The following is an 18,407-nucleotide window of genomic DNA, read 5'->3' on the forward strand; positions in this document are numbered from 1 at the left end:
TGGGAATGTAAAATGGTGCGTGGTTATAGAAATCAGTTTGGCAGTTCCTCAGAAATTAAGTAAAGGTTACCATGAACAGATGACAGTGCAAGCATATATCCAAAAGAATTAAAAGTCAAGATTCAAACATATATTTGCACACTGATAATCACAGTGTCATTATTCACTATTGCCAAAATGTGGAAGCAATCAAAGTGTGCCAGTTTGAATGTATTATGTCCCCCCAAAACACCATTATCTTTGATGCAATCTCATGTGGGCAGATGCATTAGTGTTGATTAGATTGTAATTCTTTGAGTGCTTCCATGGAGATGTGACCCACCCAACTGTAGGTGATAACTCTTGATTGGATAATTTCCATGGAGATGTGGCCCTGCCCTTTCAGTGTGGACCTTGATTCATTTACTAGAGCACTATATAAGCTCAGAAAGAAGGCGAGAGCTTGCTACAGCCAAGAGGGACACTTTGAAGACCGCACAAGAGCTGAGAGAGGTGCTGCAGTTTACAGAGACATTTTAGAGACAGCCTTTGAAAGCAGACTTTTGCTCCATAGAAGCTAATAGAGAACAAACAACCCAAGAGCAACTGAAAGTGACATTTTGGAGAGAAGCTGCAGCCTAGAGAGGAATGTCCTGGGAGAAAGCCATTTTGAAACCAGAACTCTGGAGCAGTCGCCAGCCATATGGCTTCCCAGCTAACAGAGGTTTTCCGGACACCATTGGCCATTCCTCCAGTGAAGATACCTGATTGTTGATGACTTACCATGGACACTTTATGGCCTTAAGACGGTGACTTTGTAAACAAATAAACCCCCTTTATAAAAGCCAATTCATTTCTGGTGTTTTGTGAAAAGGCAGCATTAGCAAACTGGAACACCAAGTTTCTATCAAAGGAAGAATATATAAAGAAACTGTGGTATATACATATAATGGAATATTATTCAGTCATAAATAGAATGAAGTTCTGATATATGCTCTAACATGAACCATAAAGAAATAAAGTTGAGTGGAAGTCAATGATCCAAACAAACAAGAGGAAGAGGAGCGCTTTATATGGTTTAGTAGGGCCTTGCATGAGTTGGTTGCAAAGAAACCTCAGCTGAGTTTCATCAAAGTTGAGTACCAACAGTGATTAGACTCAACAGTTAACTTCAGTGTCTGTGATCTGGCCATGCAAGCCTCTGTATGCTCAATTCTCTACCCTTTTCCCCAAGGGAAGAGAGTCCGAGCCCTGGGCTGCCGCAATCCACCTCCACGCAGCAGTCTGCATTGACCACAGGGCAGACATTGTATCTATATTGCACAACAACAGTATAAGAGATAACAGAACATTAGGAGACCCCACCACCACCACCAACAGAGATAACTTCACAATGTGATGCCGCCATGGCAAAGAAAGGGAATTAAACCAGTCTACTGGTAATTGATAAGACCTGTGATTTCAGTCTTTCTTTTCAAAATTTTCTGATATGTTGGATTCTGTCAGCAGGGTACTCCATGCAGTCCAACTCACAGGGGTCAGAGTCCAAAGCAGACCACTGGCACCTGACGATGGTAGTTCTGCATTGAGATTTATTGTGCACATAGACTACTGCAGAAACCTACTGCAGAAAGACATTTGCTACAATGCATTGGGTAACCAGGATCTGTTCAAGGCCAATGTGACTTATGCTAGTGAGGAAGAATTCACTTCTGGTCATTGCAGCAAGCAGAAGAGGCAGGCATCCACAACATCTTTCAGCTATTGCCTCATGATTTGCAACTGGAATTGCCACACCAGCTTCCAGAGTCTGGTGTCCTGGGTGTCCTGTTTTCCTATGTAATCATTCAGCAGCCTCATGTGATGTTGGCTCCAGGCTACAAACTTTTACTAATGGCACCTCATTGGGAAATGGAAGTCAATGATCCACCAATATAGATAATCTTGAAACATTTTGTTGGGACAGAAAGTGTTCCAAAAAATTATGGAAGCAGATCAAAAGATACAGAATCCAGTTTGAAGGGGTTCCCACTAACCACGTGTAGGTTATAATCCATTGAATAAAACAGAAATCCACGAGTCCATACTAATAATAAAAAAATAAATAAGGGATAAGGGATTTTCTTCCATAGAAGAGAATAAAGATTGCTAACTGTGAAGGAAGTAAAGAACTTGGAAAATCATCATTTTACAACCACAATAAAGATCAGTTCAGGCAAAACCTAGTCATAAACAGGTGCTAAATCTATGGAGAAAAAAAATGATAAGGAATAAGATATTTGCATGGTCTAAAATTCTCTTTCCATAGATTAGCTTATTAATTGCAAGGGGGAAAATACTAACTATACAGACCAGGCAGTACCTTGACCAGGTGATCAAAATTTCACCAGTGAGGAGCAGATGGACACTGTTTGCCTCCTGATGTGACACCCGAAGGACACAACATCTCTTATATAGAATTCTGACTGGGGATGCATAACCCGAATCTAATCATAAAGAAACATCAGACAGTTCCTAATTTAAGAACATTCTATAAAATAACCAGCTTGCACTCTTCAAAAATATTAATGTCATCAAAATGTTAATGTCATAATAGACAAAGAAAGGCTGAAGAACTATTCCAGATTAAAGGAGACTAAAGAGACATAAAGAGAAATGTGATCCTGGATTTGATGTTGGAGTGGAAGAAAAAAATGCAACAAAGGACATTATTGGGACAACTGAGAACACTGGAAATATGTACCATGATGGTTTAAAGCTGTTATGTACCCCAGAAAAAGGCCATGTTCTTTTAATTCATTCTTTTTGGTGCAGACCTGTTATGGGTGGGACCTTTTTGTTACATTATTTCAATTTGAGATGTGACCCACCCCATTCAAGGTGGGTCTTAATCCTTTTACTGGAGTCCTTTATGAGAGAATAAAGGACAGAACAAGCAGAGAGAGCGCTTACAGAAAAACAGACCTGGAGGAGCTAAGAGAGGACCTACAGAGGAAACCATTGGAACCAGAGCTGAAGGCAACAAAACCCAGGAGCAAAGGACCAGCAGATGCCAGCCATGTGCCTTCCCATGTGTGCTGCTTTGAAGCTGTTATGTACCCCCAGAAAATGCCATGTTCTTTTAACCCATTCCTGCGGGGGAAGACCTATTGTGGGTAGGACCTTTTGATTAGGTTGTTTCAATTGAGATGTGACCCACCCAATTCAAGGTGGGTCTTAATCCTTTACTGGATTCCAAGAGAGCTGAGAGAGAGAAACACCCAGAGAGCTTAGAAACAAAAGCCCTGGAGACACTAAGAGAGGACCCACAGAAGCTCAGAGAGGAGGCCACTGGAACCAAAAGCTGAAAGCAACAAAACTGGGAGCAAGGACCAGCAGACACCAGCCATGTGCTTTGCTAACCAAGAGAAGAACCACAAATGCCAGCAGTCTGTCTTCAGAACCCAGGTATCATTCTGTTGATCCCTTAATTAGGACATTTTCAAGGCCTTGGAACTATAGATCTGTAAACTAATAAATCTCCATTGTAAAAGACAGTCCACTTCTAGTATGTTGCATTCCGGCAGCTTTAGCTAACTGAAACATGTACTATAGATTAAAGTATTGTACGAATGTTAAATTTCTTGGATTTAATAAGTGTACAGTGGTTATATTAGAGAATATCCTTCTTAGGTAACACACTCTGAAGCATTACGTAAAGGGACATTATATATGCAGCCTACTCTAAAATGGTTCAGAAAAAATAAATAATAATATTTATGCATGTATAGATAGATTACATAGATAGAAGACAGGGAGGGATGGAGGGAGGAAAACTATGATAAAGCCAATGTGGCAAAATGTTAAAATTTGCTGAATCTAGATAAAGGGCACACTGAGAGCACTTGGTACTATTCTTCCAATGTTTATGTAATCATGAAATTATCCCAAAATAAAACTTTTTTTAAAAATGGTTTGACAATTATAAAACATTTTAAATATAAGAAGGCATTTACATTTTGTCTTCAGTTTCAACCATAATTTAGTAAGCTAACAAAATATACCTTCCAGTGGAAAAGATTCAAACATCAAAGAGATATAAAGCATATATAAATATTTTATGAAAGGATTAATGCTTCAGTTACCACAGCAATTATGCACTGATGCTCAGCTTATTGTTCCTCTTGGATTTCATTTTGGGCTTATCAGGGATCCCCTGAGTAAAATTAAAATACTTTATCTCTTACTTATAAATAGAGCATTACATTTGAATAAAAAGGTCTATAAAAATGTAGGAAGACTGCTCCTAAAGTCACCTAGGTACCAAATTTGGCTGCTAATCTCATCAGCCTTTACAAGCTAATTAGTAGGAAACACAATATGAATATAGAAAATGGAGGACATTTAAGACCAATGTTGAGGAACAAAAACCTAAAGAAGAAGGGAACAAAAATATTGTGATATATTATGCTCTGGATGATTCTATAAAAAGTAGGTAAGAATTCAAACAAAATATTTGGTTTTAGTTTTCCAATGATTCCTGATGTTCTCTAAGTAATAAGCCATGAAGGACTCAGAAAAACACACATATCACCTGCCTATAAAACCACTCAACTAGCACCCATAAGGAAACAGACATAAGTAACTACAATAATCAGAGGCTTTTAACCTTGTGAAAAATAACCCAGAAAAGTGACAGGCAGCTCTTTCTTCAAGATGATACAGTCATATACCTCCACAATAGATTGAAGCAATTTTATTTTTTTTTTTAATTTTAATCAAAGTAATATATGGCATTTGGTTGAAAAATCAAACAATACAAAGGGATCCCTTGTCCTGCTTCCCAAATGTAATCCTATTTAACTATTTCATTTCTTGGTTCTACTGGCAGTTACTCTCAAATTTCCAAATAATATGCTTTTACCACTATTTCTTCATTTATCACCTTTAAATATCTATGAGACATTTTAGTTCTTCTTTGGTTGCTTTCACAATATACTTCTACTTTGTATTTTTGTTCTATCAACTATAAAATATCTTGACCCCCCTTCACAAAATAAGGTATCAGAACCTGTACCTTTTCTTCTACAACTCCTCCCAACTTCTGTCAGCTATACCTTTTATTTTTTTAACTGTTGTCAAGGTTTAATAATTCACATTCACATTCCATTATGTAACCATAATTATATAATTATATAAGCCTTTCATACCTTGTCTGTGGTGGTGGTTCTTAAACTCCAATGTACATCAGATCACCTGGAGGACTTGTTAAAACACAAATTGACAGGCCCAACCCTGAGTTTAGGGTTCAATAAGTCCAGGGTATTGCCTAAGAACATGCATTTCTAACAAGTTCCCAGGTGATGCTGATGCTGCTGGTATGAGGACTACACTTGGAGAACCACTTCTCTAACGCATGATTCTAAAGGTAATAACCAATAAAGAACATTGCTCACCAGAGGACCAAATAGTACGTTAACATTACATTTCTTTATCTATAGTCGTAATGTCACGATCCTTTTGCCACTTAAAGAATGTCCCTAGTGCCATGATCAAAAGCAGTTTCCTTTCTGCATCTCTGTCAACTGCTCAAAATCACACCATCTTTCACCTTGATTCTATTTGGATCATGATTTCATGTACTATTTCCCTTTTAGAACTTGTTTTCCTTTACGATTTTTGTGGGCTTTTTACTCATTTTATCTATTGCTTAGATTAGGAAAACTAATGGCATTTTTTTCTAATTTGAACCAACTGAACTGTAGTCATGTAGCAAGCAATCGTTCTACAATTTCATTGCACTAAAAAGTACTTTTATTGTTTCCTGGCGCTCAAGGGAGAGATTGGAACTGGAGATATACATTTAAGAGTCATCATTTAACACAATATATTTTAAGACATGGCCAAGGGTTATCACTCAAGGCACAAACTTGGTAAACAGATTCCTTACCTTTTGATACCACATTAAACATACAAACTCATTTATTATAGCCACCCATCTGTCCTTAAACCAAAGGAGAACAGAGTGAAGATCTTGGTCAAAGGCAGGCCCTAGAATCTCACATAACCAATAACAGCACACAGAAAGGGGAGGAGAGTAGGCCATGGTCTCAGCAGCCTGTGAGTCACCTGTGACACTGGCACCCCCTTTTCTGGTCATATAAGAAACACCTCTTTGTCAAATAAGGAGGTCTTTACAGGTGAGCAAGTTCCCAGGTGCCCTAGAAAAAAAAAGCTAAGAACTTCTAGTTGCCACCAAATGTATCCAAAAGCTTCCCTCTCCATTCTACTCATACTACATACAACTCATCCAAAGTTTAAACCAACACTTAGAATACCATAACCAACTGCTCTTGGTTTTATACCCACAGAAATCTAATTTGGTCAGTCATCTGGTGATCATCTTAAGGGAGTCTCAATACATCATACCTAAAAGCCAAGGAAAATGGAGGCTTAGAAAAACTTCCTCCCCTACAGAAGGTATTTAAAAGTATGAGATCAACCTAAGGAAAGAACAGAGAGAAAAGATGACCCCAAACTGTACCCTGGGGTAATCCATACTCACAGGGCAGAAAGAAGAGATGGAGTCAACAAAGGAGACTAAGAAGTAGTCAGTGAGGTAAAAGGGAAACCAAGAAAGTGTGTTTTTATGTGGAAGTCAAGAGAAGTAGGTATTTCAAGAATAAGGAAGACTTTAGCCATCAGGGAAATGCAAATCAAAACCACAGTGAGATACACTTCACACCCACCAGAATATCTATAATCAAAAAAGACAAATAACAACAAATGTTAGCAAGGATATGGAAAAACTGAAAACCTCATATATTGCTGGTGGGGTTGTAAAATGGTGCAGCTGTTTTTAGAAAACAGTCCGGCAGTTCCTCAAGCAGTTAAACATAGAATTACCATACGATCCAGAAATTTCACACCTAAGTAAATGCCTGTTGTGGATTGAATCATGTCCACGAAAAAAAGGCATGTTCAGGCCCCAATCCCTGGTCCTGTGGGTGTGAACACATTTGTAAATGGGACCTTTGAAAATGTTATTAGTTAAGGTGTGCCTACACTGAATGAGGGTGAGCCTTAATCCAATATGGCTGCAAGTCCTTAAATGCAAAAGAACTTGGACCTGGAAAGAGAAAAGCTACCAGAGAAGCAAGAAGCCAGAAGTCATTGGAAACCAGAGAAAAAAGGAAAAGACTTTTCCATGTGCATTGCCATATAACAGAAAAGCCAAGGAACTCCAAAGATTGCCAGACAGCCAGAATATACCAACCCTAGGAGGAAGCAAGCCTTCTAGCCTCTGAAACCATGAACCAATAAATTCCTGTCAAGCCAACTCTTTGTACAGTATTTGTTTTAGCATACTAATAACAATAATACAAACTAATACAATACCCAAGAGAAACGAAAACATATGTCCACACAAAAACTGTACACAAAAATTTTCATAGCAGCATTACTCATAATAGCCAAAAAGTGGAAACAACTCAAATGTCCATCAATTGATGAATGGATAAATAAAATATGGCATATCACTACAAAGGAATATTATTTGGTAATAAAAAGAAATGAAGTACTGATACATGCTACAACATGGATGAACCTTAAAACATTATGCTAAGTGAAAGAAGCCCATCACAAATGACCACAGATCATATAACTCCTTTTATATGAAATACCCAGAATAGAAAAATCTATAGAGAAAGAAAGACTAGTGGTTGCCTTGGGCTAAGAAGAGAGGTTAGGATGCAGGATGATGGCAAAGGAGTGAAGGTTTCTTTTGGGGGTAATGGAAATGTTCTAAACTTGAGTGTGGTGATAGTTACACAACTAAAAGCCACTGAACTGTACACTTGAAAGGGGTGAATTATTTGGTATGTAAATTGTATCTCAATAAAGCTTTTTTTAAAAAGGGACTCTTCTGCTTCCAGTGTCCTCTACAGCCATGGCCACTGCCACCACTGCCACCAATAATTCCCAGGACGAATTATTCCCAAAGGGCAATGCCAAGAAGACTGAAGAGGAGCTCGAAGAGGACGAGTATGAGGAACTAGATGAGACTGTCAGAGAGACCGTGGGGTCTGATGGAGAGGTTCCCAGAGAAGAACCTGTCCGCAGCTGGAACCACTTTTGACCTCTTCCTCTTTGTGGCTCAAAAAATGTACAGGTTTTCCAGGGCAGCCTTATGGATTGGGACCACTTCCTTTATGATCCTGGTTCTTCCAAGATTTTTTTGAGACTGAGACGTTGCAATAGCAATTGCAGCTGCAGCTGATACTTCCAGGATCCAACACAGGGCTGTCAAGAGGAATGCCAGGGGCTCTACCTTTTCTTCCTGGAAAGACCTAGATTGTTACTGCTATATTTGAGCTGCCTTGGTGGAAGAAATTTGAAATTCACTAGTAATTGAACTGCTGATTATCTGGATTTTTTAAACTAAACTTTCACACATTGATCTATCTAAACCTAGTGGGGAGAATTCTTCATACCTTCTCATAGAGAGCCTCCCAACTTGTGACTGTGTCTTCCACGCTGTCTGACTTATCTCTGTCCTCACTCTAATACCACAATGCAGCAATGCAGTCGGCTGTGTCAGCACTGGCCATCCCACCCCTTTCACTAAACTGCTCCTAACCAGAAGATCCCACACTATCACACTGTGAGGAAGGAACTGATGCCAGTGGGAGGGATATACCCCAACCATTAATGACTGTTTTTGTTTCAGTTTTTGTTTTAGACTGGAAATTTGGGGGAGAGACATGCACACGGTTTATGACTTTATGAAACAGACAAAATGCAGTATAGCTGTAATATGAAACAACCACTGTGAATCCCTAGGTATGTTGGGGAGGAGGGGAAAGGGGCCGGCAGCAACCTCAACCACAGGATGGGACTGGGAGCAAGCTAATTTCCTCTGTACATTTTGGCTGTTAGACCTTCGTGTGTTTAAAAAAAAAAAAATCAGTGGGCTCACTTTTTATATTTAAAAATTAAAAATGATTCTAACTAGAAAAAAAAAGTGAGAATCTCACTATGCCATCTAACTCTCACCACCACTCCCCTCTCACACAACCCCCAGGCAAGTACTTGCAGCTTCACAATCCGGAATGTTTGGAGTTCTTAATGAAAATAGGCATCTCTCTGTCACAGGACTCTGGGATAAAATGGGCTACAGCTTCCTTCATTCTGCTTCTCTCCACTTGCTTTCAGAAAGATGTCAAATTACCTTGTCCACTGGATGCCCTTCCCACTTTCTTTTTACTTCTGCAGATTTGTATTATCCCTTTGCAATCATTTTAATATGGTCCCAGGAGGGAAAACACAAACACCTATAATCAGAATATCATACTGACTAAACTGAACATACTCTTAAATATTCATTCTTATCTCCTGCGTTCCTCTCCATCATGGAGATGGTCATGGCCTTACTTTCTAATCATCCTTTTAAGCTCTAACTCAAGTCCTACTATCCCCACCATCATCCCAAGTGACTACTATTTACCAGGCAGTATATACTAGACTGACCAGGCTCCTGCCCTTATACAGTTGATATTCTAGCGGGAAAGGAAAACAAACACATGAACAAATTAAAAAATAAAATAGTTACAGAATTAGTAAAGGACACAAAGCGGAAAACATTTAAGCTAAAGGATAAGAATGAGCCAGGTGTGGTAGAGAACTGGGGAAAGAATATTCTAGGCTTCAGGCTGGCAAACTATGGCCTGCAGGCCAAATCTGGGCAAACACGGCCACATGCAACACTACCATGTTCATTCCTTTACATATCATCTAGGGTTGTTTTTAGGCTACAATGGCAGAGTTGAATAGTTCTGACAGAGACCATATGGCCCACAAAGCCTAAAATATTTACCTTCTAGCCCTGCACAGAACAAGTTAGCCAACCTCTTCTAGGCAAATGCCAAGATACCAAGGGATAAAAAGCTTGGCATGTTCTAAACACTAACAAAAGGTCAGTTTTCAGCACTGGGAAGTGTGGGGTAGGGCTGAAAAGACTTGAGGCTGTAGAGGTAGGCAGGAGCCATTTGTGCAGGGCCAAGGAGTTAAGATTTCATGCAAAGTGAAAGTAAAGTCACTGCACAGTTTTAAAAATGGCAGTATCATGATTCAATATATATTTATAAAAGATCAACAACAACACATTAACAAATCAAAAGGGAAAAATCAAGTGATGATTTCAACAGATGCTGAAAAAGCATTCAACAAAATCCAGCATCCTTTTTTGATAAAAACACTTCAAAAGGTAGGAATTGAAGGAAACTTCCTCAATATGATGAAGGTCATATATGAAAAACACACAGCCAGAATAGTAGTCAATGGGGAGAAACTGATAGCCTTCCCTCCAAGATCAGCAACAAGACAAGGATGTCTGCTGTCACGACTATTATTCAACATTGTGCTGGAAGTGCTAGCCAGAGCAATATGGTAAGACAAAGAAATAAAGATGCATCCAGATTGGAATGGAAGAAGTAAAACTGTCATTATTTGCAGACGATATGATCTTATATTTGGAAAACCCTGAGAAATCAATGACACAGCTACTTGAGCTAATAAACAAATTTAGCAAAGCAGCGGGATACAAGATTAATGCACATAAGTCAGTAACGTTCCTATACACTAGAAATGACCTAACTGAAGAGACACTTAAGAAAAAGATTCCATTCTCAATAGCAACTAAAAAAATCAAGTACCTAGGAAAAAAACTTAACCAAGGATATAAAAGACCGATACATAGAAAATGACATAACTTTACTAAAAGAAATAGAAAGGGACCTAAAAAGATGGAAAAATATTCTGTGATCATGGATAGGAAGGCTAAATGTTATTAAGATGACAATTCTACCCAAACTCATCTACAGATTCAATGCAATTCCAATCAAAATTCCAACAACCTACTTTGCAGACTTGGAAAAGCTAGTCATCAAATTTATTTGGAAGAGAAAGATGCCTCAATTTCCTAAAAACATTCTAAAAAAGAAAAATGAAGCAGGAGGACTTACACTTCCTGACTGTGAAGCTTACTATAAAGCCACAGTAGTCAAAACAGCATGATATTGGCACAAAGATAGACATATTGATCAGCGGAATCAAATTGAGAATTCAGACATAGACCCTCAGATCTATGGTCAACTGATTTTTGATAAGGTTCCCAAACCCAATGAACTGGGACATAACAGTCTCTTCAATAAATGGAGCTGGGAGACCGGACGTCCATATCCAAAGGAATGAAGGAGGACCCCTACCTCAAACCCTACACAAAAATTAACTCAAAGTGGATCAAAGACCTCAATATAAGAGACAGTACCATAAATCTCCTAGAAGATAATGTAAGGAAACATCTTCAAGACCTAGTATTAGGACATTGCTTCTTAGAACTTATACCCATAGCACAAGCAACAAAAGAAAAAACAGATAAATGGGAACTCCTCAAAATTAAAAGCTTCTGTACCTCAAAGGAATTTGTCAAAAAGGTGAAGAGGCAGCCAACACAATGGGAGAAAATATTTGGAAAGCATGTATCTGACAAGAAACTGAAATCTTGCTTATATAAAGAAATCCTACAACTCAACAACAATAGTACAAACAGCCCAATTAATAAAATGGGCAAAAGATATGAAAAGACATTTCTCTGAAGAGGAAATACAAATGGCTAAAAAACACATGAAAAAATGTTCATCTTCACTAGCTATTAGGGAGATGCAAACTAAAACCACAATGAGGTATCTCATACCAATTAGAATGGCAGAGTGGAGCAAATTGGAAGATTTAAGAGTTATGTATGAAAAGAACTCATGAGAACCTGATAATGACTGGGTATGTTAGATGAGGGAGAAGCAACATTAAGAGTTGATGCCTAGCTTCTAGCTTGAGCAGTTAAGATATGAACAGAGGAGGAGGAATGGATTTGAGGAAAAGATAATGAATTAAATTTCAGGCTGAGTCTTAAGTGTCTATGGAGAAATGACCAAAGGGAAACGGAAAATATGAGCTTGGAGCGCAGGGGAGTTATATGGAATACAGATAAAGATTTAAAAGTCATGGGATCCAAAGAGAATTGAAAACATGTATCTACATAAAAGCTTGTACACCAGTGTTCATAGCAGCATTTTTCATAATAGTAAAAAAAAGTGAAAACAACTCAATGCCAAATTAATAAATGGATAAACAAAATGTGATATATGGGAATAATATCCTGATGCACACTATCACATAGATGAACCCTGAAATCACTGTGCTAAGGGAAAGAAGCTAGACACAAAGGACTAAATATTGTATAAATCCATTTATATGAAATATCCAGAATAGGCAAATCCATAGAAATAGAATGTATATTAGTGGGGGGGGGGGGGGGAATATGAGGGGGAAGGGTGATCAAGAGTGACCGGTAATGGATATGGGATTTCTTTTGGGGGTAATTAAATGTTCTAGAACTAGATAGCGGTGATGCTTGCAAAACTTTGATAATATACTAAAAAACACTGGATTGTACACCTTTAAAAGGTGAATTTAATAGTATGTTAATTATATCTCAATTTAAAAAAAGAAAGAAAAAAGTCATAGGCAATGGTCATGTACTTCCTATTGAAGAAGCTTCTGGCTAGGATTATTACTGAGTCGCTAAGAGGCCTCATAGGGTTTAAAAAATATTCTTCGTGTACTAAACTTGCCCTCTCCCATATCAGACAGACACTGGACTGGCAATTCAAAAGCCATTTACGACCTCATTTTACCTTGCTCTTCTCTACTATTCTGGGAAAACAAAATATTAACCTTCACAAACAGGCAGCCAGGAGAGGCCATGTAACAGCTCTAGCCAATGAGATATAAAATGAAGTCACTGCGTGGGGCTTTCAGAAACTATTTTAAAATGGACAAACTCAGTATTCCTCTTTCTAGCCTATTGCCCATCACCACCTCCCCAGCCCTGTCAACACAGATGTAATGTCTACAGACACTATGGTCATCTTATTCATAGCACTAGAGTAGAGTTTTCCATTATATGTAGCTGAACACAATGCAGCTACACCAACTATTTGATATTCCTGCTTCCACTCTTACTTTTTTTCAATTTATTCTCCACCCAAAAGCCAAGGTGATTTTTTAACGTAAATAGAATTACTTCATACCCCTACTTAAAACTCTGTAATGGCTTCAGATTGCACTTAGAATAAAACCTAAACTCCTTACCATGTCCTTCAAAACCATGCATGATCTGGTTCTGCCTACTCCTCCATACTTAATTCACACTACCGTTCTCCACGTCCACTCATACCAACCAAACTGCCCTTTCTTCTACCCCATGAATATGCTTAACCTAGTTCTACCTCAAGGCCTTTGTGATGCTGTTCCCTCAGCCTGAAATGCTCACTGCACAGCAATTCCCAAAGCTGTCTCATTTCCAACCCTCAAGTTTCTGTTCAGATGTTTCCTCTTCAGAGAGGCCCTTCCCTGACCACGTATCTAAAGAAGCCTCCAATTTCTGTCCCAGACATTCTCTAGCACATAACCCTGTTTATATTTCTTCATGATATTTATCAAAACCTCAAATTTTCTTCTTCATTTATTCATTTATTTATTGTCTGCCTCTCCACTAGAATGTAAGCTATCTGCCGGCAAGGAAAACCTTCTCTTATCTAGAAGATTCTCCAGTACCCAGGAACCCACACCAAGCACAGTGACTATCTCATAGCCATTCAATAAACATATATTGAATGAATGGATAAAGTTTACAAGTTGAAGTCAAAGACCTACTTATTTATCTGTTCTACTTTTGTTCTCCATTTAAAACTCTAGATGGTGAGCCAAGAGGTCACTCTGGTGGGCACTCTTAAGCACAATATAGACAACCCTTTTTAGGTTCTAAGGAATTGGGGTAGCTGGTGGTGGATACCTGAAACTATCAAACTACAACCCAGAACCCATGAATCTTGAAGACAATTGTATAAACATGTGGCTTATGAGGGGGGACAGTGGGATTGGGGGGGGGCCATAGGGATCACACTCCCGTTTGTCTAGTTTGTGGATGGATGAGTGGACAGGTGGGGGAAGGAAACAAACAAACAAACAAACAGACAAGGGCGCCCAATGTTCTTTTTTACTTTAGTTGCTCCTTTTCACTTTAATTATTATTCTGGTTATTTTTGTGTGTGTGGTAATGAGGGTGTCAGGAATTGATTTTGGTAATGAATGTACAACTATGTAATGGTACTGTGAACAATCAAATGTATGATTTGTTTTGTATGACTGCATGGTATGTGAATATATCTCAATAAAATGAATAATAAAAAATAAATAAAATAAATAAATACATAAGTAAACCTCCAAGAAAATGAAAAAAAAAAAAAAAACTCTAGATGGTGACTAATAAAGCTAAAACCAACTTTTAATAAAAGATCACTAAGATCACTCATTCAAAATAGGCTTCAGTGCCCTTTCAGAAAAGCACAATAACTCTCCATTTATTTATTTATCCTAATTTACATTTTCAACATTCACAGTACTTTTTTTATATTTGGAAAGTTCCTGTATAAGGAAAACAAGACATTCTAGGATAACAGTCTGAATTATGGATATAAATAAAACGGAAAAATTATGGATATAAATAAAATGGAAAAATTAAGCAAAATGTTCTGTTTAACAAAGACATCAATGGTATAAACTATTTTGTCCTATAAATCTCAAGTGACTGTTTGTTGTCTCATCCTGAGTAAGTATGCAGCAAAACAGGCTTCCTGAACACACATCAACATCTATTATTTCTCTATCCTCAAATCAACTTCTCCATGGGATCCTCCAGGAAAGATCTAGATACATTGCCAAGTTATATCCATGCAGGGGTTTGATTTTGAAGTCAGTGCAGACAGCAAAAACTGTGGATAGTCAAAAGTACCCTTGAAAACACTTGAAACCCTATAATGTCAGTATCATAACATGGCTTTGTGTACATACTCATATGCAACTCTATGCCAGTTCCTCTAACTCTTGGTCAGAGTTTTGAATGAGTGATCTTTTACTAAAAGTTGGTTTTAGCTTTATTAGCCACCATCTAAAGTTTTAAATGGAGAATATAAATAGAACAGATAAATAAGTAGGTCTTTAACTTGGAAACTTTATCCGTATATATCAAACTAAGGAAAATCTCCCCTACCTTCCATCCCAACCTCAAAACTATAGGGCCACTCAAACTCACTATACCTTAGAACTACCAAAAGTTACCACAGACTTATTCTAAACTGAATCCTACACATGCTTAATCACAGTTAATACCTAAGTAAATTAATTGGAACAGAATATAATATTTCCTAATTCTAAATTAGGGTTCTTTCAGCTTTTATCTAAACTTGTTAAGTCTGTAATATTCCTCACCAGAATAAGAAAGAAACTTGGTATCAGGCAGCTGTTATAGAAATTCAGGAGTAATAAGGCTTATTCTTTTTTTTCTAAAGCATTTTTTTATTGTGAACTTTAACATATAGACATAACAGTGATAACTTGCAAGGTATGATTTAACAAGTAGTTAGAGAACAGATTTCAAAGAATGTCATGGGTCACAGTTCCACAACTTCAGCTATCTCCATTACTGTAAAATACAACATACATACAGAAATGTGTTAACTTTCAATGTACAGCTCAACAAGCAGTTATATAGGTAATTTCAAAAATTGTTATGGGTTACTGTTCCATGGTTTCAGTTCTTTCATTACCATGAATATAGGGTATATACAGAGAGGTGAAGACTCCCAAAGCACAATTCAACGAGTAGTTATAGAGCAAATTTCAAAGGATATTATAAGGTACGGTTCCACCATGTCATTTACCTCCTTCCAGCTATTCAAATACCTCAGCATCTAAATATATATATATATTTATATAAAGTTTCAGTATACATAGACCTTTGTTAAATCTTATCTTGTTTGTTACTACCCCTTTATCTCACTTAATCTTTTTCTCCATCTTCAGGGGTGTCTAGGCAATGAGCACCCTAACTGGTTCCTATTGAAAGAGTGTGTTGGTGGTATGGGGAAGGGGGCCGCATCTGATAGTTGATCTTAAAGAGGCTATTGCCTCTGGGTTTTAGGACTTGTCTGGTGGATTTAAGTTTCTGAGAGAGAAAACTCAGTGAGAGAATCTTTTCTAGAAACTCAAGTAGGATCCGAGGTATTTGGGGGCTACTTTTGATGAGGGAATGGCATACTGTGGCCATTTGTGATATCTAGCTGAAGCATGCATAAGAGAAACTTCCAAGACAGCCTTGCGACTCTATTTGGGATCTCTCAGTCACTGTGACCTCAGCTTGTTACCTTTCTTTTTTCCCCATTTTGGTCAAGTATGCATTTTCAATCCCTCGCTGCCAGGGCCAGGCTCATTCCTGGAAGTCACATCCCATGTCACCAGGGAGATTCCTTCCCCTGGGAGTCATATCCTTTGTTGGGGGGAGGTTAATGAATTTATTTGCCAAGTTGGGCTTAGAGAAAGAAAGGCCACATGTGAGCAAAAAAAGAGGTTCCCTGGAGATGACTCTTAGGCATAATTATAGGGGGGCTCAGCCTCCCATTTACAACCCTAAATTTCACAAAAGCAAGCCTCAAGTCAAGGGCTTGATTTATTAAGTAGTGGGTTCCTATTTCACTTACTAGACATTCTATCCCAAGATAAATGTCAGTTTCTTATCTTCACTTAGGAAGATGTTGTACAATCATCACTCTCAATTTTAAACAATTATCATAACATAATACATCTCAGAGCTCTTATCAGCTGCTAATTATTCATCCCTAGTATTAGTGTAGTGTTGGTAAGATATTCCTATTAAATATAGTCTTTAATATGTAATGGGTAGTTTTTCCACATACCACTCTGTTGTTAACCCTCTGCACCAGTGTCATACCTTGTAAGTATATCACGGTAACACTAATTTAGGTTTGTGGTGTTACTCTGTGGGCTACATGCCTTTAAACAACCATTTACAAACATGTTTGCCTTCAATGCATCACTGATACTTACAATCCCATTAATGAACCATATTCACACCTACTGTTCACATACCATTAAGTTCCCCGTCATTTTCATATCTGTATATATTAGATTATTATTTCCTCTTAATAAACTTCTACCTATCTCTAGGTCCCCTATATTGCACATTATAAGACATTTATTTTACATTTTTCACAGATTCACATTAGTGGTAACACACAGTATCTTTCCTTTTGTGTTTGGCTTATTTCACTCAGCATTATGTCTTCAAGGTTCATCCATGTTGTCATGTGTTTGAGGACCCTGTTCCTTCTTACTGTTGCATAGTATTCCATCATGTGTATATACCACATTTTGTTTATCCACTTATCTGCTGAAGGACATTTGGATTGTTTCCATCTCTTGGTAATTGTGAACAATGCCGCTATGAACGTGAGTGTGCAAGTATCTGTTTGTGTCACTGCTTTCAGATCTTCTGGGTATATACCGAGAAGTGAAATTGCTGGATCCATAGGATAATTCGATATCTAGTTTTCTGAGAACTGCCAAACTGTCTTCAACACTGGCTGTACCATTAAACAGTCCTACCAGCAATGAATAAGAGTTCCAATTTCTCCACATCCTCTCCAGCATTTGTAGTTTCCTTTTTGTTTAATGGCAGCCATTCTGGTTGGTGTGAGATATCTCACTGTAGACTTGACTTGCATCTCCCTCACAGCTAGTGAAGATGAACACTTTTTAATGTGTTTTTTAGCCATTTGTATTTCCTCTTTAGAGAAATGTCTTTTCATATCTTTTGCCCATTTTATTAATTGGGCTGTTTGTACTATTGTCGTTGAGTTGTAGGATTTCTTTATATAAGCAAGATATCAGTCTCTTGTCAGATACATGCTGTGCTGGTTTGGATGTATTATGTCCCCCCAAACGCCATTATCTTTGATGCAGTCTTGCATGGGCAGGAAACATATTGGTGTTGATTGGGTTGGAGACTTTTGATTGGATGTTTCCGTGGAGATGTGATCACTCAACTGTGGGCGAGATCTTTCACTGGATTATTTCCATGGAGGTGTGGCCCCGCCCCATTCAGCATGGGCTGTGATTAGTTTACTGGGGCACTATATATGCTCAGACAGAAGAAGCAAGCTTGCTACAGCCAAGAGAGACACTTTGAAGAATGCACAGGAGCTGCAGTTTACAGAGACATTTTGGAGACGGCCTTGGAAAGCAGACTTCTGCTCCGGAGAAGCTAAAAGAAGACAAACACCCCAAGAGAAACTGAGAGTGACATTTTGGAGAGAAGCTGAAGCCTAAAGAGGAACATCCTAGGAGAAAGCCATTTTGAAACCAGAACTCCGGAGCTGACGCCAACCACGTGCCTTCCCAGCTAACAGAGGTTTTCCAGACACCATTGGCCATCCTCCAGTGACAGTACCTGATTGTTGATGCATTACCTTGGA

At 38.2% G+C, this 18,407-nt stretch overlaps 1 protein-coding gene across 1 annotated transcript in view; it reads right to left on the reverse strand.

Annotated features, from left to right (window-relative positions):
- The window catches only part of SMYD3 (SET and MYND domain containing 3), an 839,570-nt gene that overhangs the window by 761,167 nt on the left and 59,996 nt on the right, over positions 1–18,407 (reverse strand). The window lies entirely within an intron of this gene.

This window comes from Choloepus didactylus, chromosome 2, assembly GCF_015220235.1.
Source record: "Choloepus didactylus isolate mChoDid1 chromosome 2, mChoDid1.pri, whole genome shotgun sequence".
In the NCBI taxonomy this organism is placed as follows: Eukaryota; Metazoa; Chordata; class Mammalia; order Pilosa; family Megalonychidae; genus Choloepus; species Choloepus didactylus.